Here is a 26698-nt window from a genome sequence, read left to right on the forward strand (position 1 = left end):
CAAAGTCGACACAAAAATGAGCATATGCCTGGGATCCTGGCACAGTCCTTCCTCATCTGGCCCAGCGGGTCTCTGGATCATTTGTTGTATGCTGAGACTTTCTTGATCTGGCAACATGTGGGATGGTAAACTGTCAAGAAGAGAAAAGGAGACAGTAATGCCTAGGTCCTTCCATTTCCTTGAGATTAATTTTATATTACAACAAAAGAAGAGAATGAATGAATAAATGCGATGTTCTTGCACCATCAAGTAAAATTTTTGCTCACTTGCTACTTTGAAATAGCTCTTTAGAGAGTGGGCAAAACCTCAAGTGAAAAAGAGGAAGCTGGAATAAGACGTCATCACCATCAGTCATCCTGGACATAAAAGGGGGATGCAGGTTATCTTGGGGGAGGAGCAGTGACCAGTTTGTGTCAATGTGTTCACAGTGGATGAATTGACTTGTCTCCTCCTAACACTGAGGGCAGAGTGATCCCTAGATATGATTGTCCTTTGAAACAAGTAAAGGATGGCCACATCACCAGCAAAGAATGGAGAAAAAAGGGAACATATTTTATATTAGTTTTTCCCTTTTTATTTCTTCTTTTTTATGCATTTGGTGATCTGCTGAAAATTTAAAAATGTACAGTGGCTTGGAAACTTTTTCTAAAAATCATAAGAAAAAGTCCACTTTGCCCACTAAACGAAAAAGATCCGAGTGGCATCCTGTAGGAGGACTGTACATTAAAATTCTTGCACCCCCTAATGGCCATCCATGGCATCACACCCCAGAATTAGATATTAACCAAGTTGGAAACAGGACCATGTTTTCAAGAAAAATTGTAGTCTGGACACTGGACCTGGGCAAGCACAAAGGGCACTCATTGGCAGTACTTGTATGTGTTTTGTTTTTAAAGATTTTATTTTATTTGTTTATTTATTTTTTCCTTTTTCTCCCCAAAGCCCCCCGGTACATAGTTGTATATTCTTTGTTGTGGGTCCTTCTAGTTGTGGCATGTGGGACGCTGCCTCAGCGTGGCTTGATGAGCAGTGCCATGTCCGCGCCCAGGATTCGAACCAATGAAGCACTGGGCCGCCTGCAGCGGAGCACACGAACTTAACCACTCGGCCAGGGGGCCAGCCCCAGTACTTGTATGTTTTTTGATGACTACCAAGAGTGACAGATTATCTGTGTTTCTGAACAAGCTCTCTGTAAATTTAAAGGGTGAGGTTAATGTTCACAACACAAGCAGAAATCTTTTATAGCTCAACTTTGAAAGGAGGAAAGTCTGGAATGGCAGAAGACCTCCCTCGAATGGTTTTTTGAGGAGTCTATTTAAAGTTTGGTTCCTGGGATGGGAAGATGGGGCACTGTCAGCCCCAGCAGTCTTTCTGTTGGACGAGAAAAAGATGGCGGCTTGGTCTGGGCAAGAGTGTGGGAATTAGTTGGCCTCTCCCCATCCGAGACTTTGCCCCTTCCATTCTCCCTAGGTTTTTCTTTGAAGGTAAAAAATAAAATCATATCATCTCTGTATTACACCTCAGACTCTCTGGATAATTATTATGGATGTGAGCAAGGAGCCTACGGAGGAGGGCCAGCTAATAGACACAATTCCCAAAAGGCTGGACTAGAAACAGAGCAGGCTGAGCCCAAGCATATATATTTCCTTGCAAACCCCATTAAAGTGAGAGTTAAAAAGTACGAAGGCTATCAATTCTTAAGAACAAACAGAACAGGAGTTCAGTCAAAAAAACCCAGAGATCATGCAAATTTCCAGGAATTTTGAAAGGCTGAAAGTGAAATGGTTACCTGGTAACCTGCTTAGCTAGCCAGGTAAGTCTTAAACGTGGTTCTGCAGATGGTGAATAGAACAAGAAACAGTGAACTGCCAGCACAGAACCGAAGGAAGACACAGGCACTAGAGACACCAGTTCCCTCTAAGGGGCGGGGGTGGGAGCTGGGCGGTGTCTGCGGGGTGAAGCTGAAGAGGATTTTCTGGTAGTTTGAATGTGGAACTGGTAGAACCCACCCACCAGATCAGCCTCCCTACCCCATGCAGCCCAGGGACCTCCTGGCAGGAGAAGGGAAATTCACTTTCTGGAGAGCTTGCACAGCTGAAGATGGGCTGAGACGCTGTAGAGGAGTTAAGCCTGCATTCTGGGTGATGACACTTTATGGACCTCATTCTCTATCTGGTGTGGGCACGCTGGTGTCAGACATTTGCCTCTCAGGAAGGAGACTGGAAGACTGCTCCCTGGGGACACTGACCTTTAAATCTATGTCAACATATGACTTGAATTCAAATAAAATTAAACTAACAGAAAGAGGGTGAGGGAGCTGGCACATGACTCACCAGGAAGCTCAGCTCAAGTGATGGTTTATAGCAAACCTCCTGGATAGCCTACATTACTGTGCCTGAGAAGGTTGCGAGATGAGCATGGCAGGACAGTTGGCTTAGACTGGAGGCTCCAGAGGTCCTCGGCGAGGACAGTCCTCTGAAGATGCTTGTGTGAGAAGTTGAATTCACGCTGGGTTAATACCTTGGGTGGTAAAAGTAAGGAGTTTATATAGCCCCAATTTGGGGGTAAAGGGGAACAACTTGGTCATGGGAAACCCACGAAGAAGGGAATGGATATTTGCAAGGAAAAGCCTCCAAACACATATCCACCCTCAGAGCAATTAAGGGCAGGAGTCCTGAATGGCCTGCTTGATTTACTTTTCAGTGATATGCAAGAAATTGGCTTTTTATGTCTCTCCAAGAGGTTTATACCCCACTGTCTTAACAGCTTGCAGTGGAGGAAGGGTATGATCCTGTAGGTAGACCCTGTTGATGACCTCCTGAATTCTCTTCACCACCTGGCATACCCATGCCCAACTACTTTAAGCGCTCTAGCTAAGGGCTTACAGGCAAGCTCCCCAGATTGCCCTTGGCTGACAGAAGCTGCCTCACCAAGCAACAGGCTGAGAGAGTAAACCTCCACCGTCCAGGCCTGAGGTCTAGACATAGACCGAGAATGCAGGCTTAACTCCTTTGTACACCCTCTCACCCCATCTAGACTCTTTTCTCTGGGGAACACTTGGCCTTTTCGCTGGAACTTTTCCATCAAGGCTCCTTACTCAAGGCAGGTGCTTCAAGAAACCACTTCTTACTCACTGGGCACAGGGATAATGTTTGCCCTAAGATTTATGGCCCTCTCATCTTGGGGTCCTCTCTTTTGGCTCGGTTTCCAGAACTTTCAACTTCCCAAGTTGACCATGTGCCAAGGCTTTTGTCCTAGTTGCAATGACTTCGGACAGTTTAGCCCTTACCCATCCTTTACTCATTTGTTTTTTAATTTTGTTAATTGACTAGTAGTCTTATTGCAGATTTGAGGTTTTGGTATTAAAATCTGTAAGCCCTGATTGGACACTTTGTATGGAATGGGCAATTGCCACACGAATAGTACAGGAAATAGGCTACTGAAACCTTTTTTTAAGCCAAATCACTGCACTTTCTTCTGTAGTAGCCCTGTGTGTTATGTTAGACTAACTAGAACCAGAGTCTAAGATAGGAATTTGGATGCATGTGGTTTATTGGGTGAGTGTTCTCAGGAGAAGGAGCAGGAGGGAAGCGAGAAGGGCAGGGGAAGTAGCTGAGTAGGCACGTGATCCCAGGTAAAGTCCAGCCATGACCAGATCCTCAGGCAGCTCTGGAGCATATATTAATCCAGTATTGCCCCATCTTGAGGCAAGGGGACAGTGTTTTGTAGCCCCAGGGATGTGTAAGCCATGTCAATCATTGGCCATCTAGGGTAAGGATTAACCTCCAAGGAATCTCCAGGTGAGAAAACTCTGTCAGTCAAGGGCAAATCTGAGGAGAAGGTCATAGAGATCAATGAAAATCCCTGAGAGGGAGTTTGGGGAGTAAGGAGGCCTGTGGATCTGGAGCTTGGCAAGAGAAGAAGAGAGATGATGTGGGGCCTTGTGAGTCACAATGTGATTCTGTATGAGATGGGCATCATGGGATGGTTGCAAGCAAGTGAGGTGAACAATTGAATGCACATTTCAGAAGGCCTACATCTGGAGGTGGTAGGGAGGCAAGAACAGATGAAGGAAGCCCACCTGAAGGCTCTAGAATAGAAATGGTCATGGTTTATGTTGGCATGGTAGGACTGGGGGTCATGAGAAGTGGCTGGATTCAAAATTTTAAAAAGAAATTGATATTTTGAAAGAAGCATGTTTTGAAAACAGAACCAACTTTATTTGCCATTAGATGGTATGTGTGAGAACCAGAGTAGTCAAGGTTGACTACAACAAGAGTTTTGCGCTGAGCAAAAATTGGGGAGGGGCAGGCTTGACAGAGGAAAGGAGGAGATGTGGAAAGAAGAGTTTAGTTTTGAGTGTATCAGTAGTTCTTCCCTTTTTATTGCTGAGTAGTATTCCATTGTATGGATATACCACAGCTTGTCTACTCATTCACTGACTGATGAACACTTGGGTAGTTTCCAATTTGGGACTCCTGTGAACTAAAGCTTCTAAAAATGTTCTTATACAGATCTTTAGTAAATATAAGGACAAATTTTTGCTCAGCATATATTTAGGAATAGAATTCTAGGATCATAGGGTAACTAGTAATATTTAATTTGAACATTTCTATTTGATTCTTGTTTATATATTCCAGTTCTCTTGTGAAATTCTCTTTTCTTTAACATATTTATAAAAATTTTAAAATCCTTCTCTGATAGCTCTCATAACTGTCTCATCTCTGAATCTGCTTCTATTGTTTGTCTTTCTCTTTGTCCAGTTTCTTAGGAAGGCATTGTAATTTTTTGTTGAGAGCTATATATTGTGTGTATATGGAAAAATTATAGAAATTCTAGAAACTCTAAATTATAGAAACTCTAAATGATGTTTTCTTTATCTAAAAAGGCTCAACTTCTCCTCTGGTAAGCAGACAGTGAGCTGATGGATTACTTTAGTCCAGCCAGGGACTGAGCTAATTCAAGGTGGACTAACCTCTGGTTCCCACTGCTTGTACAATGTGGTTCTTTGAGATTTCTTTCTTTCTTTTTTTTTTTTTTTTTTTAAAGATTGGCACCTGAGCTAACAACTGTTCCCAATCTTATTCTTTTTTTTTCTTCTCCTCCAAGCCCCCTAGTACCCAGTTGTATATTCTAGTTGTGAATGCCTCTGGTTGTGCTGTGTGGGACGCTGCCTCAGCATGGCTTGATGAGTGGTGCCATGTCTGCCCCCAGGATCTGAACGGGCGAAACCCTGGGCCAACAAAGCAGAGCCCACGAAGTTAACCACTTGCCCACAGGGCTGGCCTCTGGGGTTTCTAACTGAGTTCTAGGGTTGTTAATTGGCCCTCTCTCCCATGGTCAGTCCTGAACTCAAATTTTTATTTTCTCAGTACCACGAAAGTGCAGAAAATTCTGCTTTGCCCTTTGTCTTCCTTCCCAATGTCTTCTATTTCTTCCCCGCAGCATTTAAGAATTTGACAAATGCCTCCAGGAAAACCAACAGCATCAGACTCACTTCCAAGGACTAGCTTCTCTCACAGGGGGCTTGTGGCTGTTTGAACTGTTCTAAACTCCACTTTTCCTCCACAGGTCTGTGAGATTTCTAGAATTTCTGCTTGCTTCTCTGGCTGTAAGCAATGACTCGCTTCCTTTCTTTGCCTTCTGCCTGGATTGGTGCTGAAAATTGGCAGATTCCCTGAAGGCAGAGAAGCTCTAGAATGTCTACTCACCAATCTGCATCTCCCTTTCTCCAGAGTCTTGGCCCCCAGAGTCCTGTTCACTCAACAGCTCTCTGTGCTCTCCAAACAGATGGAACCTTGTATTTTATTCAGTTTCTCTGGTCAATCTTCGGGGAGTATCAATCTATTTCAAGTCACTGCATCATAGCCAGAAGCAGAAATCCTCTCTCATTTAATTATAATAACTATTCATCATGTAGCACATGTCTGCTTTTCATTTTTTAGCCTACTTTACTATTTTTTATATTTCCATGTATCTATCACTTTTCATCATTATTCTTAAAACCCTAGTTATTTTAAAAAGATGGTATTCAGCCAACAGTGTACCAAGAAAAAAGTACAGAAGTGTGCATATTTTCATGTTCAAACAAAAACAAAGAAATTAAGTTAATAAACATTTGGCTCATGAAGTTAGAATAAACAAAACAAACCTGAAAAAGAGCAAGAGGATTACATCAAGGTTAAAGAAGATATTAGTGAATTTAAAAAAAAGTATGTTGTGCTCGTTTCAGCAGCACATATACTAAAATTGGAACAATACAGAGAAGATTAGAATGACCTCTGCACGAGAGTGACACACAAATTCGTGAAGCATTCCATATTTCTGCGAAAGGGATAAAGGGGGATATATGTATGGTGATGGATAAAAATTAGACCACTGGGGATAAGCATGATGAAGTGTTTTCAGGAGTTGATAAACAATAATGTACACCCAAAATTACACAATGTTATAAACCATTATAATCCCAATAAAATTACTTGGGAAAAAACAGAAATAAGTATGTTAAGACAATGAAAAGACAAGCCAGAGAATGGGAGAAAATCTTTGCAAAGCACATCTGGGATAAAGAACTGGTATCCAAAATGTACAAAGAGAACACTTAAAACTCAATAATAAGAAAATAACAACCTAATTTAAAAATAAGCAAGAGATCTTAACAGATGCCTCACCAAAGAAGATATGCAGATGGCAAGAAAGCTCATGAAAAGATGTTCAACATCATATGTCATCAGGGAATTGCAAATTAAGACAACAGTTAGATACCATTACACACTTATTAGAATGGCCGGAATCCAAACCACCAAATGCTGGCGAGGATGTGGAGCAACAGGAACTCTCTTTCATTACAGATGGGCATTCATAATGGTACAACCACTTTGGAAGACAGTTTGGCAGTTCCTTAGAAAACTAAACACACTGTTTCCATATGATCCAGCAATTATGCTCCTTGGTATTTATCCAAATTAGCTGAAAATGTTATGTCCACACAAACACTTGCATGTGAATGTTTATAGCAGATTTATTCGTAATTGCTAAAACTTGGCAGCAACCAAGATGTCCTTCAGTAGGTGAATGGACAAACTGGTACATCCAGACAGTGGAATATTATTCAATGACAAAAGGAAGCTGTCAAGCCACAAAAAGACATGGAGGAAACTTAAATGCATATTACTAAGGGAGAGAAGACAATCTGAAAGGCAGCATACTATGATTCCAGCTATATGACATCTTGGAAAAGGCAACACTCTGGAGGCAGTAAACAGATCAGTAGTTGCCAGGGGTTCAGAGGGGAGGGAGGGATGAACAGGTGGAGTGCAGGGGATTTTTAGGACAGTGGAGCTATTCTATATGATGTTGTAATGGTGGATACATGCCACTATACATTTGTCAAAACCCAATGATTGTACAATACAAAAAGTGAGCTCTAATGTGAACTATGGACTTTAGTTAATAAGAATGTATCAATATTGGCTTGTCAATTGTATCAAATATACCACATAGTGCAAGATGTTAATAATAGGGGGAACTATGTGTGTGTTGTGGGGGCGCAGGTATGGAAACTCTGTACTTTCCATTAAATTCTTCTGTACATCTAAAAATGCTATAAAAATAGAGTCTATTAATTTTTTAAAATAAAAAATAGAATTGATGAATTAAGTCATACATTGTTTTTTTGGGAGGGAGGAGAAAAAATAATAAACAGGGCTAAATTCTGTTACCGTTAATAAGGAAAGAAAAACAGCTAACACTTAATACACACCGACATTGTTCTAAGTACTACACAACAGCTCTGTGATGTCAGTGCTATTATTATTCTCATTTTGTAGATGAAGAAACAGCCAAGGCAGGTTTGGATAACTCATCCCAGCTCACACAACTTGCCCGAGGGTCACACAGCAAGTTGTGGGGCTGGACTTTCACCCAGTTCATGTTGCTCCAGAGTCTGTCCTCTTAGCCACCAAGATGTGCTGCCTGAATGTAGTAGGTAATCAGTAACCGTTACCTACTATTATTTAGAAAGATCAACTAAATACACAGCATTAGAAAAGATGACAGTTCTGTAAGAAATAGATTTTGGTAATGACAAAACATTACTATAGTAATAAAGTTGAAAATCTGGGAGAAATTGATATGTGACTGTGTGACATCAGCTCTCTTGTCTGGGACCCGTGCCCACCCCTCATCTGTATACATTTCTAGGAACTGCCCTAGTTTTCATTGTGCTGCACTCTCTAGCAGTCACTCCTAGTTCCTCACAACCCCCAGTCCCTGACAACGGCTAATCTACTTTCTGTCACTATAGATTTGTCTATTCTGGATATTTCATATAAATGGAATCATACAATATTTAGTCTGCTGTGCCTGGCTTCTTCACTTAGCATGATGGTGTCACGGTTCATCCATGTTGTAGCGTGCATAAGTACTTCATTCCTTTCTATGGCTGAATAATATTCCATTGTTTGGATATACCACATTTTGTTTACCCATTCATCAGTTGATGGATATTAGACTGTTCCCATTTTGTTACTGTTTTGAATAACAATGCTATGAAAATCTTGTACACGTTTTTACGTGGACATGTTTTCTTTTCTCTTGGGTATGTATGTAGGAGTGGAATTCCTAGGTAGTATAACTCTGTTTAACCATTTGGGAAACTGCTAAACTGTTTTCTAAAGTTGTCAGAAACTTTTTACATTCCCACCAGCAGTGTATGAGGGTTCCAATTTTTCCACATCCTCACCAACACTTGTTATTATCTGTCTTTTTGATTATAGCTATTCAAGGGTGTGAAGTGGAATCTCATTGTGGTTTCGATTTGCATTTCCCTGATGGTTAATGATGTTGGACATCTTTTCATGTTGTTATTGACCATACGTATAACTTTCCTGGAGAAATGTCTATTCAAATGCTTTGCCCATTTTATAAGCGGATTAGTTCTTTTTTAATTGTCTTTTTAAATTTTAGTTAGTCTTTTTAAATTGTTAAGAGTTCTTTATATGTTCTGGATACACGTCCCTTATCAGATGTATGATTTGCGACATATTTCTTTTAAACATTAGAAGTTTCAGATGTTTATGGTTGATTCAGTTTACAGGAGCGTGACACTTTGAGAGCACAAATATCTTGCTTTCCCAAGACTGAGTTGATAGACAGAAAATGTATAAAGTTTGTAAACTATTTTACTAGATTATAAAGTATAAAGTATCCAATCTCCAAAGACCTATGCTTAATAATGCAACTTTTCATATTTCACTTCATTTTTAATAAGAAATAATTTTATTTTTTCTGGATCTTAAGAAGAATTTTGTTAATAATGCATAGTCCCCAGACTAGGATAACTATGTCAGAACCTTTGAAGAAAAATTGACAATATATTCCATTTTTAAAAAGAATCTAATCCAAGTCATACCCTGATTCCCTCCAGCTTAGCCTCCATGCAACAGAAACACACATCAAGAGGCACACAGGGCTGTCCTAGCACACTGCACGAGGCAACTCAATCAGTGAAGGGCTGTAGAAATGATCCCTGGAGCAGATTCTCACACTCAAAACATTCCTTTTTTCATTCAACAAATATCTATCAAGACTTGCTGCTTGCCGCACTGTTCTAGACACTAGGATGACAATGGAGAGTGAAAACAAATATTGTCTCCACATTTGTGGGGAAGACACATTCATGAAATAACCAGACAATGGAATATAGTATTCCAATTGTGACAGTGCTCTGCCCAATTACAGTTAGGGGTGGTCAAAGGGAGCTGCTTTGGAGGCAAGCACGTTTCAGCTTTTTCTGAAGACTGAGCTGGAGTTAACCAGACAAAGGGAAGGCTGAGAGCCTCTCATTGCACGGAGCTGGCCTTGAGAACTGGAGTGAGCCTGGAAGAAGACAGGAGCAGAGACAGCCAGTGAGCAGAGGGGCTTTCTGAGGAAGTGTCCAGGGGAGGCTGGAGGTGTTGGCCCAAGCATGCGAATGACACAGGCTTGGGTCAGATCTCACTCCAGTGACCTCCAGCTCTGAGTCTTTGAGCATGTCCTTTAACCTCTCTGATCCTGCTAAATGGGCATCATTCTTACCTAACAGGATTGCTGTGAGGATTAAAGGAGAAGCAGAAATAAAATGCCCAGAACAGTGCTTTGCATGTGGTAGCCACTCCAAATATTTGGGAGGAAATATAAGCCAATATGAGACTGTGGTGCCCATCCTTGCCTCTGGCTCTCCCACCTCAGATCTGTCCCAGTCCTGGACCCCTGGCTCCTGATGCCAACTTGGGAACCCCGCGCCCCTCACTGCTTCCCCTTCTTACTTAAGTCACAACTTTCTCCCTCAAATGTATGCAGCTTTTGCTCAATTGTTTCCTAGAGTTTTCTTTTAGAGAGATCAATAGGAGATTGTTTTAAAGTACTGTAATTCACATTTATATAAAAAAATTATTTATTAAAAATATTTATTTAAAGTAAAATTTTAATAATTCTTTCCTTCTGAATAGAAATGTATCATCTCCTTGCGGCAGAAAGTTTTGAAAAACAAAGAAAACATTGTGTGCTCATTCATACATTCATCCAATATTTATTGAACAAATACTAGGTGCCAGACCCTGTTCTGAGCACTGGACACACAATGGTCAACAAAAGCAGGCACCGTCACTGTCTTCATCTAACTTGGGCTCCAGTGGGAGAAGATGGACATTTGTCACCAAGGCTCAGGGTCTTGGTTTTATTGGGGACTGAGCTGAGGCATTTTCCAAAGTTTCTACAACTTGCTTACAGATGTCCTCTTACACTGTGTTGGCAGAGTCCCCCACAGGGTATATGAATTGTTCTTCTATGTGTAAACCTCATCAGATTCAAATGATGTTGAGTCTTTATTTCCTATGACTGATCAATGTCCCCCTTAAGTCCCCACCTACTGGGTTGCAAGGGAAAATAGGCAAACAAATAGACAGGCAAACCTTGAAACTTCCAGTGGATGGAGTCTCAGTCTCTTCTGGTTTAAACCATTTCCTTTGGATCCCTGAGTCTTTTTGGAGTAGATAGGAAATTTGAAGATCATCTCTTTATCACAGATGTTCCTCCCTTCTATCTTCTTGTCAACCTGGCAAATGGGTATAGGGGGCAGCTTAGGAATCTACCCTCCATGGGAGAGGAGAGGCCTCTTTGTGTCCTGTGTTCTGGGTCCTCGTGAACTCCAGTTGAGGTATTGGATTTTTCTTACCTCTAGGCAAGAGCCTCTAGCCTCCCTGGGGCCACTGACAATGTCACTGGTCCCATCCAGACTTTGAACTGATAAGAAAGTTCTTTAAATTCATCAGAGACAGGGGCTCCTTCAAGCTTTCTTTACTGCTGTCCTAAAGGACTATTCAAGATGTTTGCTGGAGTTACACTCTTTACATCTACATCCCAGTCAGCAGAAAGTAAAAAAGGAAAGGGAAGTGCAAGCTCTCCCCTTTAAGGATGGCTCCAGGAAAGGATACATACAATTCTCATGTATGTTCTATTGGCTAAAACTTAGTCACATGGCTATCTATACCTGGTACAAGTCAGGCTGGCCAGGACTAACAGTTATTCAAGGTGGCCATGAGACCAGATAATATGTGGAGATTCCACTACAAAGGAAGAAGAGGAGAATACCAAGGGTACTGGTAACCCATTTTCTATCTGTTAAGGAGGAAAGCTCTGAAATTGTGTTCAAATAGATGAGAACTCAATCCTAGAATCCCAATTTCAAGGATTTTTCCTGGAACCACTCTTGATACCAAAAATTATATCAATCAAGATCCTAAGGAACCACTCTAAAAATTTTAAACAGAGGGAGTTTAATGCAGGAAATTGGCTACACAGGTGATGGAAAAGCCGAGAAGTCAAACAGGGTATGACAAGGCAACACAGAAATTAACCTCAGCAGGAGGCTACTTCCAAACCATTTCATAGCAGAAACCAAATTTCCCCTTGTTCATCAGGACAATCACCCCAGATAGTTAGTAGCCCTGCTTCAATGACTGCTTTGCCTGTTGTTTCAATGACATGAGTAACCCAACCTGGCCAGGGGATAGACTGTGCTTCAAATTTAATGGGGTCAACGTTATCTCCCCTCGTGAAGTATTCGTCCCTTAAGAATGAAAATCTTTGGATCAACAGAGCCCAAGGTTCTGGAGTGGGAAGCACAAACTCTGCCAGTGGGTTATTAAGTTTAGTAACGAGAGGCATCACTACCACTTTGTTCTCAAGCTCTATATATCAGTCGCAGGTTGAGAATATATACCATATTCTGAAGGATAGCACCCAGAGCCTGCAGGGTTTTGTTTCCCAGTTGACAATACAACTATTTTAAGAGGCCAGCTCCTTCTCAGTGATGGGGTAGATGATGAGTACAGAGAATTCCAGAGGTGAGAGCTAAGTGTCATACTCTTCATGCTGTGAAATGGGTTGCTCAGTCAGAAGCTATGTTGTGAGGAATACTTAATGAGTTACAAGGCATCAATAAATCCATGGATGATGGTGCTGATGCTGGCAGAGAAAGCAAATTCATTCTCTAAACATGAACCTATTCCTGGGAGAACAAATCACTGCCACTTCCGTGATGAAACAGGTCCAATGTTATCAACTTAATGTTCCCCAGTCTTTCACCAAAATTTGCATTAATGATTGTTCTGGAAGAAACAAATTCATCTACTGTGTGTATGTGTGTGTGTACACATGCATGCTTATTTACATCTTTCTTTGAAGTGGGAAACTTTTAAGGAAAAAACTTCAATAACCTTAATAATTCAAAAGAAAACAGGAAGTCCTAAAGAAAAGAAAGATTTCAAGAAGATGCCTTGCTCAAATATAGAATTATTCCCTGCTCCCCACCCTCCAGCCTGCACACCAAATGTAGTCAGTAGCCTAACACTTTCAGAAATAGCAATCTGATAGTTTCATAGATTTTTTAAGTCTTGAGCCAGATGTTTAACATCCTGTTGAGAGTACTGCTTGTTTTAGTAATGTCTTAGCTATCCTTGCATCAGGTGGCTTGTGTGGGATGGGGGCACCAATCTATTTCAAGTAGTTTTATATCTGTTGAAAAGTTTTCAGACCATGACAGGGACTTGGAAATTAAGTTTTCAAGGAGATAATAAAGTTGTAACTTTGCTTGTGCTATAATACAGTTTTCATATGACATATTCAACCATCTAGGAAGAATCTGATGTTGACCATTGCTTGAGATATTCATCCATTTACCCTTTTTAAAGAGTTTTTAAAAAGCTTCAAATGCTTTGATTACTTCATCTTAATTTACCCTTTGATTTTGTTTTTGCTTGCTCATTCATTTTGCTCTTGCTTGGCATTTCCCTGCAAAAAGGGCTCCTAAAAAAGCATTATATATTGACTCTTTAGCCCACAACTTTGTCTAGATTCTGAGTTGGTGCTTAGAACTGGAAGGAAGCCTCATTGGGCCAATTATCTAATTAAGAAATAAGAGTATTGAATGTTGAACTCTCCCCTTCCCAAAATAAACATGCTAGCTAAGGATTCCAAAGGACTGGCTAGTTAGGGGCTTACAAGGTACATCAGAGATTTGGCCCAATTATAAAAAGTCCAAACCCCAGATTTGCCGTCCAGAGAGTCAATGTTATCAATGTGCCAAAGATAATGATGGTCTAAAGAATAAGCTCACACTTATCCACTCTCGGGAAACTGGTGAAGGGAGGCTTTGGGGTTGTGTCTCTCTATGTATAATTATGACAGCTCTGAGAATGAAGCTGAGCCCTGCAGGCCATTGAATTCAGCAGGAAGTTTAAGTTCTATGCCTGGCTATACTAGTCTTCAAGGAGGAGATCCTGCCATTAAACAGCTGTAAGACCTTAGCAAGGCACCTTGTCATTGGACTAGATGAACTAGGGTCCATCTCATGACAATTCTAAAGCTTCCAGATATTTATGTCCAAATGCAGGACTTACAGACTTATTGTTGTCAACATCTGATAGCAAGAAGTTGGTTGTAGAGAGCAACACAGAGAACAGCTTGAAAACTAGCACAAAAGCTGGTTTCACTTAAAATAAAAATAGATTCAACTTCAGAGAGATTATACAAACATGCTGAATATCTTTCATCTTAAGCAAAACAAAACAAACACTCCCTTGACTCCTTATCTACCTCCAGATGTGGCCATACATTCTACCCTCTTCAGAGCAAACCACAAAATAATTGTCTACATAATGTTTCCATTTCTTCACTGCCTGGTTTCTCTCCTTCCCACTCTAATCTGGCTTCTCCTCTACCACTTTCCTGAAATTTCTCTTATCAAAAATCACCAAGGACTTCCATGTTGCCATATATAATGAATACCTTTCAATTGTCATCCTGACCTCTCAGTAGCATCTGGCATAGTTGACCTCTCTGATTTTCACGAAACACTCTCTTCTCTTGGGTTTCATGACACCACCACTCCTAATCTTGCTGATCACATTTTGTCTGACTGACTCCTTTTCTAGGACCCTTCTCCTAGTACCTCTAAGATTTGAACTTCTTCAAATTTCAGTTCTCAACCATATTATTTCTCTTAATTTTGTTCTCTTAGGTGGTGTATTATTTGATTGCCCCCAGCTTGAGTCAGATGCCTACCCTATTGGTAGTCATGATTGAAATTCCCACTAGTTGTACATGGAGTGGATAGGAAGTTCTCCAAAGAAATCAGCAGAGAATTGAGTGAGAAAGACACTGGGTGAGCAGCTTTCACCCACTGCCGTCAGATCAGTTGAAAATTATAGCCTTTCCTCCCATGGAGCTAATCCTATGGAAAAGTGGCCCCAAATGATGGGGTCACTTGTATGTGCTCTGTTCTCCTCACAGATCCTGGACATATAATTCTTCACTACCTTGTTAGTTCTCTGATGCATCCAAACAGATTCTTTAAAAATTCTTTCTTTTATTTTTCTGGTTGTTCTTAATGAGAGGTAGGTCTGAATTACTTAGGCACAGTTACTAGAACTGAAAATTCTCAGGGTGGAATCTTTGTCTCACAAAACCCAAAAGTTCATTATAGTTTCTGATGTCCTAATTCTCTGGTCTAATGTCCCACATGCTTTGGTCATAGATAAAAATGCCCTCAGACTCCACCTTTGGTAATCACAGTGTGTTTGAACAAAAATTATTTTCTAGAGTTCTTAGACACTTTGACGATGGAAGAAAATGTTTTTCTGTTTCCTACATTAAAACCCACACAACTCTAAGTAGAATATGGGTTGAATGTCCTAATTTTCCGAAAGCAGTGTGGCATTTAATCTGTTAACTAAAGCTCATTCTTGATGAATCATAACTATAGAGTCTGGATCACACCTCAATGATTTTTCTGTTGAGGTAAATAATTTGCAGAGGAAAAGCTGTGACTCTGACAGGTGGTCTAGTTTAATAGAAGGAACTTGCTTGATTTGTTGGATTTCCAATAAGCACTGAAAAATCAGAGGGAGCACGAGTGTTCTCATCTTGAAATATTTAGTCCATCATCCACTTGGGTGTGAGTGCTATTTCTTCTGACCTAACAAGGCCATCATCCTTACTCAGATAGAGCTACCTTGTGTCTAAAAGTTACACCTTATTAACTTCTCACAGAGTTAATGTGGTTCAGTTTATTAATTCAAGAGAAAGAAGAGAGAGAAGAAGTATATGAGGCATTTAAGAGTGAATACAAGCCTCTGTCCGGTAGCTCATGGCTCAGGTGGATAAGACCCTGAATCTTGAGGCTGGATCTGTGCTAGTAAAGGCTTCTGAAAAAAAGAGATGACCCTTTGTATGTCTCTACGACCAGAGCCACACATCAGCACATGTCCAGGATCCCTGCAGGCTCACACAGTCACTGGACATGCCCTGTGGTGGAGTGGCACCACTAGGCAGTCTTAACTAACAAACAAAGGCTGTCAGTCAGATGTCCCCACCAGTTTCTGCATTCCTAGGTATTTTGAACGTCCTCAGATTCAGTGATGGCCCACTCACTCAATAAAAACCCCTAGTCCTTTCAGTACTCCCTTTATATTTGCTGATGAAGATGCCTGTCATCACCTTTTGAGAGTAGAATTACATATGGTCTTAATTGGGATTCCTTGGTATATCTGTACTCAGCTCCCAGGGATTCTGACTTCCATATGCCATACAGTATAACTTCTTCAGAGAGCTTTTCCAGTCTTTAGCTCTAAACCACTAGAAATCCTGCTTTTGGGATGATGGTGTAGCCCCTAACACTCTAACCCACCCATAATGGCTGAAAACTTCCCAAATTTGATGGAAGACATAAATTTAAAGATTCAGGAATCTCAGAAAACTGTAAACAGGATGAGCAAAAACAAAACCATGATTAGGCCTGTCATAGTCAAATGCTGAAAATCAGAGATAAAGGAAAAACCTTGAGAGAAACCAGAGAAAAATACTACAATGACAGAGAATGATTTGAAGTATTGTCATCTGAAACCATAGAGGCCAGATGACAGTGGAAAACACTTTTAAAGTGCTGAAAGGGGTAAAAAACCTATTAACCCCAAATTTTATATCCAGCAAAAATATCCTTTAATAATTTTGGCAAAATGAAGAGATTTCAAATAAAAGAAAACTAAGAGAATTTGTCACCAACAAATGTGATCTACAAGAAATGCGAAAGAAAGTTCTTAAGAATGAAAGAAAGTGATACCAGAGGGAAACTCAGATTTTAAGGATGTAAGAAGAACACTAGAAATGGTAAACATTTGGGTAAATATAGTAGACTTTTTCTCTTAAGTTGTTTAAAATACATATGACTGTTTAAAGTGAAATTTGTAACGGTACCTTGTCAGATTTACATAGTATGAAATTGTAATGCATTTGACAACTATAGTATGAAGAATAATGGGGAATAACTGAAGCTTGATTGCAAGGTTTTTATATTTTACATAAATTATTGTAATATTAATTCTAAGTGACTATGAAATGTACTATATGCTACATGAATAGAATTTGAAATTTTAGTGGGCTTCCACACATATTTTGATTCCAATCAGCCTAAAGCAAGAAAAGGTTTCATTATCCCCTTAATTAGGTTTGGAAAAAATGATGAGTCATTAAGCAATGGGCCTGAAGTTACATAGCTAGAAAGAATACAGATCTAAATCCTAATTCAGAGCCCAACTAGTCCATCTTTCCTCTTATTTAACCTCTTCTTAGCTCAAGTTTATTATGGATTTTTCTGTGATGTGATTCCATCATCAGAGGTTATTGAGGTCTTTTATGAGTTGAATTGTGTCCCCCTCCCCAAAATTTATATGTTGAAGTCCTAACCCCCACTGCCTCAGAATGTGACCTTATTTGGAAATAGGGGTGTTGTAAATGCATTAGGTAAGTTAAGATGAGGTCATGCTGGAGTAGGGTGGGCCTCTAATTCAATATGACTAATGTCCTTATAAAAGCAGAAATTTGGGTACAGACATATACATAAGGAGACAGTCATGTGAAGATTGAAGCTGTACTGCCACAAGCTCAGGAACTACCAGGATCTAGGAGAGAAGCCTGGCACAGATCCTTTCCTAGTGCCTTCAGGAGGAGCACGGCCCTGCCATCACAAACTTCTTGATCTGAAACTTCTAATCTCCAGAACTGTGATTCAATAAATTTCTGTCATTTAAGCTACTCAGTTTGTTGTACTTTGTTACAGCAGCCTTAGCAAACTAAAAGAAGTTCTGTGAGCAGAGTTATTGATCCTCACACATGTCCATCTCATCCTTCCAGTACTCCTGTCTGCTACCATCATCTCACCATGTCCTCTATTTCTGACGTCCTTTGGAGTGGGTCAGGAAGCCATTACCCTGCTTGTTACATTTATCTGAAGATTCAGAAGATAAATAGGCTCTGAGTGGGAAGATGACAGACTCAAGAACTTAGATTTAACTTTTTGTAAGAGTAACAACAAAGATGAAGATAATTGAGTACTGGTTGACAGACACAGATGGTTTAAGTTTGGAACAAGACTTGCTGACCATCTTTCAATGACTATTACCCCAAGGTCTTCAATCACTGAGGCAGAATTGGGAGCAATCAAGTGTCTGGAATCCAACTTCTATTTCCCTGTCCTCTCTTATAATGCAGCATCACAGCAATGACTGTTTCCTTTAAATATTTACTTTTGGTAATTAATGTCAGTAAGTATTTAGAGCTTTTCTAGAAAATAAAATGCACATACATCAGAAGTGGTAGGTGTGGAGCCTAAACTTGAAAATTCAAAAGCTTGGAGACACAATCAGAGAATGGACCAAAAGTTAGTTGTGTGGACAACTTGGTATTTTCTTTAAATTCCAAAGGCGGGTTGGCCTTATTCTCAGAACAGCTTTAATAAGAACTTTAGTTTGTTAATATATGGAGACTTAAATAAGCCCAAATAGCCAGTTCCTAATTAGATTACTTTTAACAGACAGGTCAATAATTTCTTCAGTAGCAGCTGCTTCCTGTGGTAACCATCAAAATAGCTTTGCATTCCAACTGACTTCAGTAACCAGGTCAGTTCTCACTGACTGCCATTGCTTCCAAAAATACTTTAGGCTGATGGAGTACCTGTCATCTGTGGCCTGCATGCTTCGAGAATAACTCATCCTCAACATCTGTGAGAATGAGAAACCTTTCCTTTTGATTAATGAGTTGATAAAATGGTGGGATTTAGACTTGCTCATCTCTAAACACAAGCATTTGGTGTATTTGAGGGAAAAATCAACAGCAAACACATTTTGGGTTTAATATTTGCTCCATATTTTTCTTTTTTTCTTTTGACATGCACCACTCTCCTTTCCCCAATCTGTTCTATTGCCTAATCTAACCCCATCACTCTCTCTGATGTGCTTTCCACATCTGAGGTGCTTTTGACTGGCTTAATGATGCATGTGTGGTCATACCAGAGACCATATGGGAGGAGGGTAGGGAGCCAGACAGAGCTCTAGACCGAGCATTGAGAGATTCAGAATTCTAGTCCCTGCTTGAACTTGGAGAGGAGTCTTCGGATTGGGCTCCCTGTCCATGCAGTGATGTTGGACTATATCAGAGATTCTATTACTATTTTCCAGACTGCTGTCTCAGGTGCTGCTGAGACAAGGAAAAGGAGGAGGAGCAGGCAAAGACTCAGTTGGTCTTCATCTACAAGCATACACACACATTCACACACATCTTAGGTAGAAAAAATTCTATGTTCTATTCTTTAAAAAAAAAAAAAAAGAATTCTGCATGGATTGCTTGAAAAATGTTCAATTTATAAAGAAATTTTTAAAAATCATAGATTTTCTTGATCAAGAGTCCCTTTGACTAAGGTTTCAGGGATGTTATGATCAAGCTCCACCTGTAGACTAAAATATGTGCCTTGGATAGAGCAGGCTCATTGACTCTTAAGGTTTCCCAAGGTACCTGTCCTAGAGGGAATGAAAATATCCCCCTCTCTTTATTTAGGCATTTTCTGATCTCCATCGGGTAGAGGGTTAGAGAGAAGAGTGTCTTTTAGGAGGAGTGCCCTCCTCCCCACATATATACTCTCTTCACACTAAATGACTATAACCCTTTGAGGCAAGGTAAGGTATAGCTCCTCAAGAAAGTTCTGAATTGCCCTCTTGAGTAACCACTAGCCCCATAAGCCTGTGTCTCTTAACTTTTGGGTATTATCCTGGGAGATCTTTTTCATTCCCCTCCAGACCTGCTCTCCACCATTTCCATTTTGCTCTCTTCCCCAGTACGTTGACTTTTGTGGATTACCCTAACAGATTCTCTTGTTTTCTGCCTTGCAGTTGAGTTTGACCAGTAGGAATTCCTGGAGAGTGGAAGAAGGGAGGAAGATAAGGCAGGGGAGATGATCCAGAGTCATATCATGCAGGCCTTGTGGGCCATGAAAAAGACTGTGGATTTTAGTCTAGTATAATGGTAAGCTGTAGTAGGATTTCAAGCCAGGGCATTAATGATCTCATTTACACATGACAAAGATCACCCTAGAGCTACACCTGGCTGCGGTGGGGAACCAATAGTAATGGTGGCTAGCGGGTTGGCAAGTCTCGAAGCATTCTTTCACTTCACGGTTCCTTGTCCCTGATCCAGTGGTTGAGCCCCTTAGACAAAGAGTGGAAGCTCCTGGGCAGAGGCACCTCAAGGGTACAGTCACCTAAGGAAGTTGGAAAAGATACTAGCAAGGGTTGGTCAAAACCAGATTACACCACCTATTCCTTTCCTCTCCATCCTGAGATGCTCCTGCCCCATTTCTTAACTCAGCTGAGAATGTCATTTACGAGTTGCTCAAGTTAAGATTTAGGCTTATTGTGTTCCTCCTGGATCACATTAAGCCAAGTTCATTCATAAAAGAAAATAACCCAACGTCTAAGAAGTATAAGCGTTCTTTAAAAAAAGCAGACTGAACGAACTATACTAAAGGAGGCCAAATTAAAGAACCATACAGAACAAAAATTTAAGGTATATTTAATACATATCCTCAGAGTGATAAGAAAGAATTTTTGAAACATGAAGCTTGAACAATCTGTTATGGAAAAGAATCAATTGCAGATATTGAACGTGAGAAAGAAAAATTGTCCCAAATCTGGTCTAAGAACTATTTTATGTAATGCAATTAAAATTTCATATCAAAAAAAACATGCTGTTTTGCTATGTACTTTTCTATGATATCATAATGACAATCCCTCTTAAGGGACGTTTGGATTGTTGCAAAAGTTTTGCTATTGTAAATAATAAAGCTATTAGCATCTTTCAGTCAAATCTTTTCACATAGTCTTAATTATAGCCCATGCTCATTCTACGGTACCATGCTGCCAAATTTGTCTCTCACATTTACATAGCTCTATAGGTGCTAACAAGGAAATATGTCCAAGACACAGTGTTAGGAGATAAAATCATGTTGAGGAACAGTATGTGTATTAAATCCCACATCTGTTAAAATGTATTTATATGTCTTTATATAAGCAAAGAATATTTCTGAAGTAACACGAGATGCTTTAAATTGGTTACTGCTAAGGAGTGGTTCTTGGGTACCCAAGGTAGTGAAAGAAAGCTTCATTTTCTGTGTTTTTTTACAGTTACACTTTTATCACTTGCATATATTACATTTATAATACTTTCACTGGAAATTATTTAAGAAGAACTAGTGGTCGTAAATACTAGTAGTATTAAAAGCAGAAGTAGTGGCAATATTATTGGAAGCATCAACACTGTAAAAATTATAAGAAGAAGAATGAAAAGCAACAAGCACAGGACAATTGGTAGCTCTCATCCCCCTGCTCAAAGAGTTTTTGAAACGTCTATCACTTCCCTAGCCCCCAGGTGGGAGTACTCTGTCTCTTCAAGCTTGAGCTACAGGACTAAATCATTCTGGCCAGAGAATTTCTTCCTCCCCTTTACCCCATCACCCACAAGTCTGTCTGAGCCCTGAAAAGGCAGAAAAATCATTATTTAAGTCACACATAAGATGTACTTCTTCCAATGCTCCATCATTACTTTTGTAAAGTTTCTTATTCCTCAGCCATCTAGACTTAATTCACTGTGAGAGTTGGGTGAGGAAAGGAGTTAGCCAAGAGTAGAGAATGTGGAGAGAACGATTCATGTGGGACCATGTCCCCTCAAAGACATGGGATCCTGTGTTCAGTTTTCCAGCATTCATTTCCAATGTCCAGTTACGGATTTTTTGTTGCGTTGTCAGGATGCTTACTTATATATAGCTGATCTCTGAAGTTTCTACCCAGATCATCTTTACCAGCTTGGTCTCAAAGGAGGAATCTAAAGGACTTGCTTACCCTACAGCATATGGTTCCCTTTATATACCAGAAAGGATGCTTGTTCTACCCACTGTGACCTTTACCTGCAGGTTTTAGGCAACTATTTGATTTTCTGTTCAAGAAGAGCATCGTAACCTAGGCAACAGGACACCACAGTGCAGGTGGCAGATCTAACATCCAAAGGCTGTTTGATGAGGACCACACTAACCCTGCAGGCAGAGCAACCTCTTTTCCATACTCTGACAGAACTTGAAATTGAACTCAGTTGTGCAAAGTAGAATCTTCCCCCTTTCCTGGACACAGTAGGGCTCTCAGTGGTTCACCAGCCCTCCCTTCCACCACCCCAAATCTAGCTGGTATTCAACCTTTGGTCACTGCCTAGGTCACTGAATCCAGGGAGTTAGTATTCAAAATACTAATGATAATGTCATTATTCTACACACTGTGACAGTGAGCTGTGGGTGAATTAGTGAAATGTAGTAGTTTCTGTGATGAGGTAGCTTTCCCATCCTCATTAGTACCACGTGGAACGTCTAAATCTGGCCCAGGATTGGGAGGCTTGGACTATCAGTATCACACTAGCTGTGTGAATGTGAGCATGTTGATAAGCCTTTCTTACCATTCTTGCCGTACTGTATTTCATCGAGTAATGTGCATGGGAATATGTGCATTTTAGGATTGAGGAAATATATTAAGTAGGGTAGGCTAAATGCTGTAACAGATAAACCTTCAAATCTCAGTAGTGAAACACAGCAGAAGATGATTTCTCACTCATGAAATTCAGTGATTTAGTGATTCATGATCTTGGCTCTTTCCATCATGTGGCTCCATCCTCATACAAATCCTCAGACCTCTGTACATTCAGCCAAGACAATTTCTGCTCACCTTTGGCTCACTGTTGGCCAGAACTAGTCATGTGATCACTGCACTGAAGGGCGAGTCCACACCTTGCTTTGCCCACACCTAGCACAGGGCCTATTTACACAGGCATTTCAAAGAAGGGTCAGCAGTATCTCAGAGTGTGAGGGAACCTTACCTTTACAGAAACAGGGGACTGGGAATGCCCTAGTCCCATTTCTGCTCCTCTCATGTTGTGTGACCTTGAGAAATTCTCTTCTCTTCTCTGAACCTTGGGGGTGTGTGTGTGTGTGTGTGTGTGTTTGCATGTTTTGCTTGAAAATGAGAAAATTGGACATAACCAATTTGGAACCGTCTTTCAACTAGCATATACCATGAGCTTATAATTATGTTCAGCTGACCTTTTAAAATTGGTTGACTAATTATTTCTCTTTCTTCATAACTTTTACACTAGGAATCTAGAAGCCTCTCTCTCAGATCTTGTAGGCTTCAGTTTCCACCTCTAATTATATATTTACTACTGACCGCTACCTCTACCACACGCACCACACATACACACACAATCCCGCTGTTCTCTCTAAAACAGTTGGCTAGTCTTCCTTATGATTTTTCACACAACATCCTGAACCTCCACGGAAAATAACATTTTATTAAGTATCTATTATGTACCAGGCACTTTTCATTTATCCCATTTAATCTTCATAATTTTCAAAGATAGGTCTTATTATCTCCCTTGCTACATATGAAGATATTGGGGCTCAAAGAAGTTAAAAAATTATTCATCATCGCCAATCGAAGCAGAAGCTGTGGTCGACCTCAGAGATATATAATTTCGTAGCCCTGCCACCTCCTGAGAGTTTGTTTGTATTAGAATAGTCCTGAGGTCTCTCCCTCATTGGGTCACAGAGCACATATTGGCTCAAAGAAAATTATCTTTCAAAAATACTTAAGATGACCTTGTTTCTTGTCCAGTTCAAACCATCCTTTAATCCTGTGGTAAAATGGAGCAGCACTGTGGGCCCCCGTGAGGTTAGACAGGGAGAGTTAAAACATGTTTTCCTTCAGGACTCTGCAGTCAGTATCCGTGAGGTCTCTGATAATAAGAGGCTCCTTTACAAGCCTGGTCACCACATAGCATCCTGTTGGCTAGTGCTATGGAAACAGAACTGGGCCGGTGGATCTTCTTTTATTGAGTGTATTGTCAGAGATTTGATGAGCGAGAGTGGGGCGTATATAAACATGTTGCTCAGCAATAGGAGAGCTTTACTTTTTCACTGGGAAGGGAAAAGTGAAACTAGAACAAATTTGACTTAGAATATGAATTAAAGTCCAGAGACGCAATAAATGTTCCTGTTTTTACAAACTCCCTTTTCTACCCACTCTGAATTAGCTGCTATTTGTTTGATTTGCCTTCAAGGTGAGAGTAGCAAAAAAATCAAATGGATTCATCTCATTTTGCAGAAAAATAAACTAAAGCCACAAAGAACAATGGCTTGTTTACAAAATGAACATCTTGCTTAGATCTATATACTGAAACTCTGAGCAAATTTTTATATTTGAGAAAGATTATTCTGACTCCCATATATTCTTTTTCATATATGCAGTATGTCATTTTCTTTATGGAAAAACAATTCATATTTATTAAATATAACTTAAAAATACAAAAATGAGGAAAAAAATCATCCATGCCCTCCCGAATCATAAATTACTACTCGACATTTTGGTTAGTCCTTTTTTATCTTTTCTTCCCTAATACGTAACGGTTTTTGAAAACAGTCAACTTTAAGGTAATCCAAAAGAAGATTACCTGGGGGGTTGTGATCAAGGGAACCCTTTAAAAGATGAACAGGGTTCATCTGAGTTCAGAGACATTCTCCTGTTGGCCTCGAAGAAGAAACAAACCCCTGTGAATTCCACAGCTGCAAGGAAGTGAATTCTGCCACTTGAGCATGGAAGACTCTGAGCCTCCAAGGAGACCACAGCCCTAGTGACACCTGGACTGCAGCCTGCTGAGACCCTGAGCAGGGGACCCACTTGAGCTATGCCTGATATGCTGACCCGTGGAAGTTGGGAGCTAATAAATGTAGGTTGTTTTAAGCTGCTAGGTTTGTGGCAATTTGTTACACAGCAATAGAAAACTTACATGGACTTTGTATTCTTAGTCTTAGACATTTTTCCATAAACAATTATATTACTCAGGAATAATATCAGCTTTATTTAATCATAGCCAATCTCCGTAACTTTCATTTCTTTTTCTTGCCCTCCGGCCCTGGCTAAGACCTCCAAAACAATGTTCAGAAAAAGTGATGCTAGTGGGCATCCTTGTCTTGTTTCTGATCTCAGTGAGAAAGCTTTCACAATTTGACCCTCTAATGTTTTTGTTTGCTGAAGGTATTTGGTGGATATCTTTTATCTGATTAAGGAAGTTTCATTCTATTCCGAGTTTTTAAAGTGCCATTATGAGAATGGATACTGAGTTATATTAAAAATGCTTCCTCATCTCTTGAAATGGTAGCATGATTTTTCTGCTTTATTCTGTTAATGTGGAAAATTTCATTGTTTGACTTTCAAATGCCAAATTAACCATTCATTCCTGGAATAAAACCACTTTGGTCATTGTGTATTACCATACAAAATATTGCTAGATTCAGTTTGCTAATATTTAGGTTACTTGCATTTTTATTCAAGAATGAGAATTACCTATAAGTTTTATTTCTTGTAATATCTGTATTAGATTTGATGCTAAGGTTATAGAGGCCTCATAAAATGAGTTGGGCTCTTATCTCCAGATCTTCACTGCCCCCTGGATCTGCACCTAGTCATTCTTCACTTTCTTGGTACTTTTTCAGTGCCTTTAAAATTTTCTTTCCTTTAGTCAAGTTTTCTACTTGTCCTCAGCTTGCTGGGGTGGGGGAATCCAAAGTACTTAGTCTTCCATGATAAAAAGTGCAAATCATTTATTTTTCACTCAGTCCTTAAATATTTATTTGGCCTGTCCTGTGTGCTTGCCCCTCATGAATTAACAGTCTTACAGTGAAGGCCTAAAAGGGATCATAGTCAACTGCAGTCTAGCGTGGCGAGTGCTCTGATGGAAGTGCCATGCGAGTTCACAAGGACTTGGAGGAGCATAAGTAAGAGGTAGTCAGACAGGGAAAGGGGAAGAACATTCAAACAGAGGGAAGAGCATATGCAAAGACCTAGGCATGAGGAGAGTTTGCTGTGTTTGGAGAACTTCCCTGATTCACACTGGTAGGAGGAGAGGATCCAGTGGAGAAGAGGCTGGGTCCCAACTGTGAAGTACTTGGCTGCCATACATTTTCTTTTGCACTTTATTCTTAAGGTGACAAGGAGCTTATGGTGGGGTCTGAGCTACAGAGTGACACCCCATGGCATTTATATTTTAGATGAATCATTCTGTGTGTGGTGTGGAGAATGGATTGGGGTGGGAGAAGTTTTAGAAGGTTGTTTTAGTGACTAGATAAGAGATAACGGTGGCTTTCTCTTGGGTAGTGGTGGGAGGTTGGATCAAAGTGGACTGTCATGAGGTATTTAAAGTATTTAAGAAGCAGAAATTAACTTTCATAAAAGTGGGGGGTGGTGAAAGAAAGAGCTGAGCATTTGTAAGTTAGACAAGAGAGTGAAGAGGGGAAAACAGAGCCAGCCCTATTCTTTCTTACAAGAGATAGATTTTGCCAGAAACCAGTGCATGCTAAAAATAAACAATGTGCATTATTGGTTTTTCTATAAACATGGGATCAGGTAGCTGTCAGATCTGGCTTCCCCAGAAATCATCCTGCTCTCTGGACACAGAGGCCCAAGATCAAAAAGAATCAATTTTCCTTTAAATCCCAAACATACTGAATACCTGCATCATTCAGAGTACTTGGTGTCAGTCACCTGCCATCTGGTTAAACATCACCAACAATAATAACACAACAAAAAGCTGGCCACCGGCCTGGGCTTGGGTCAATTAGCTGAAGTTCAATTTGTCATAAACAAATAGTTTTTAATTAACTCATCCAATTAGCTACTGGTCAATCATTGATATTTTAACTGAAAAACAATTCACTGTAAACTCTCAGGCAAATAAACTG

The 26698-nt window shown here is 40.1% G+C and overlaps 1 long non-coding RNA gene and 1 other non-coding gene across 2 annotated transcripts in view; both read left to right on the forward strand.

The window, feature by feature from the left end:
- LOC111768378 (uncharacterized) overlaps window positions 1-26698 on the forward strand; it is a 177218-nt gene that overhangs the window by 78586 nt on the left and 71934 nt on the right. The window lies entirely within an intron of this gene.
- On the forward strand, window positions 6220-6326 carry LOC111768508 (U6 spliceosomal RNA). Its single transcript, XR_002800908.1, has one exon. It is a non-coding gene; the product is annotated as a U6 spliceosomal RNA (small nuclear RNA).

This window comes from Equus caballus, chromosome 16, assembly GCF_041296265.1.
Source record: "Equus caballus isolate H_3958 breed thoroughbred chromosome 16, TB-T2T, whole genome shotgun sequence".
NCBI classification, from domain to species: Eukaryota; Metazoa; Chordata; class Mammalia; order Perissodactyla; family Equidae; genus Equus; species Equus caballus.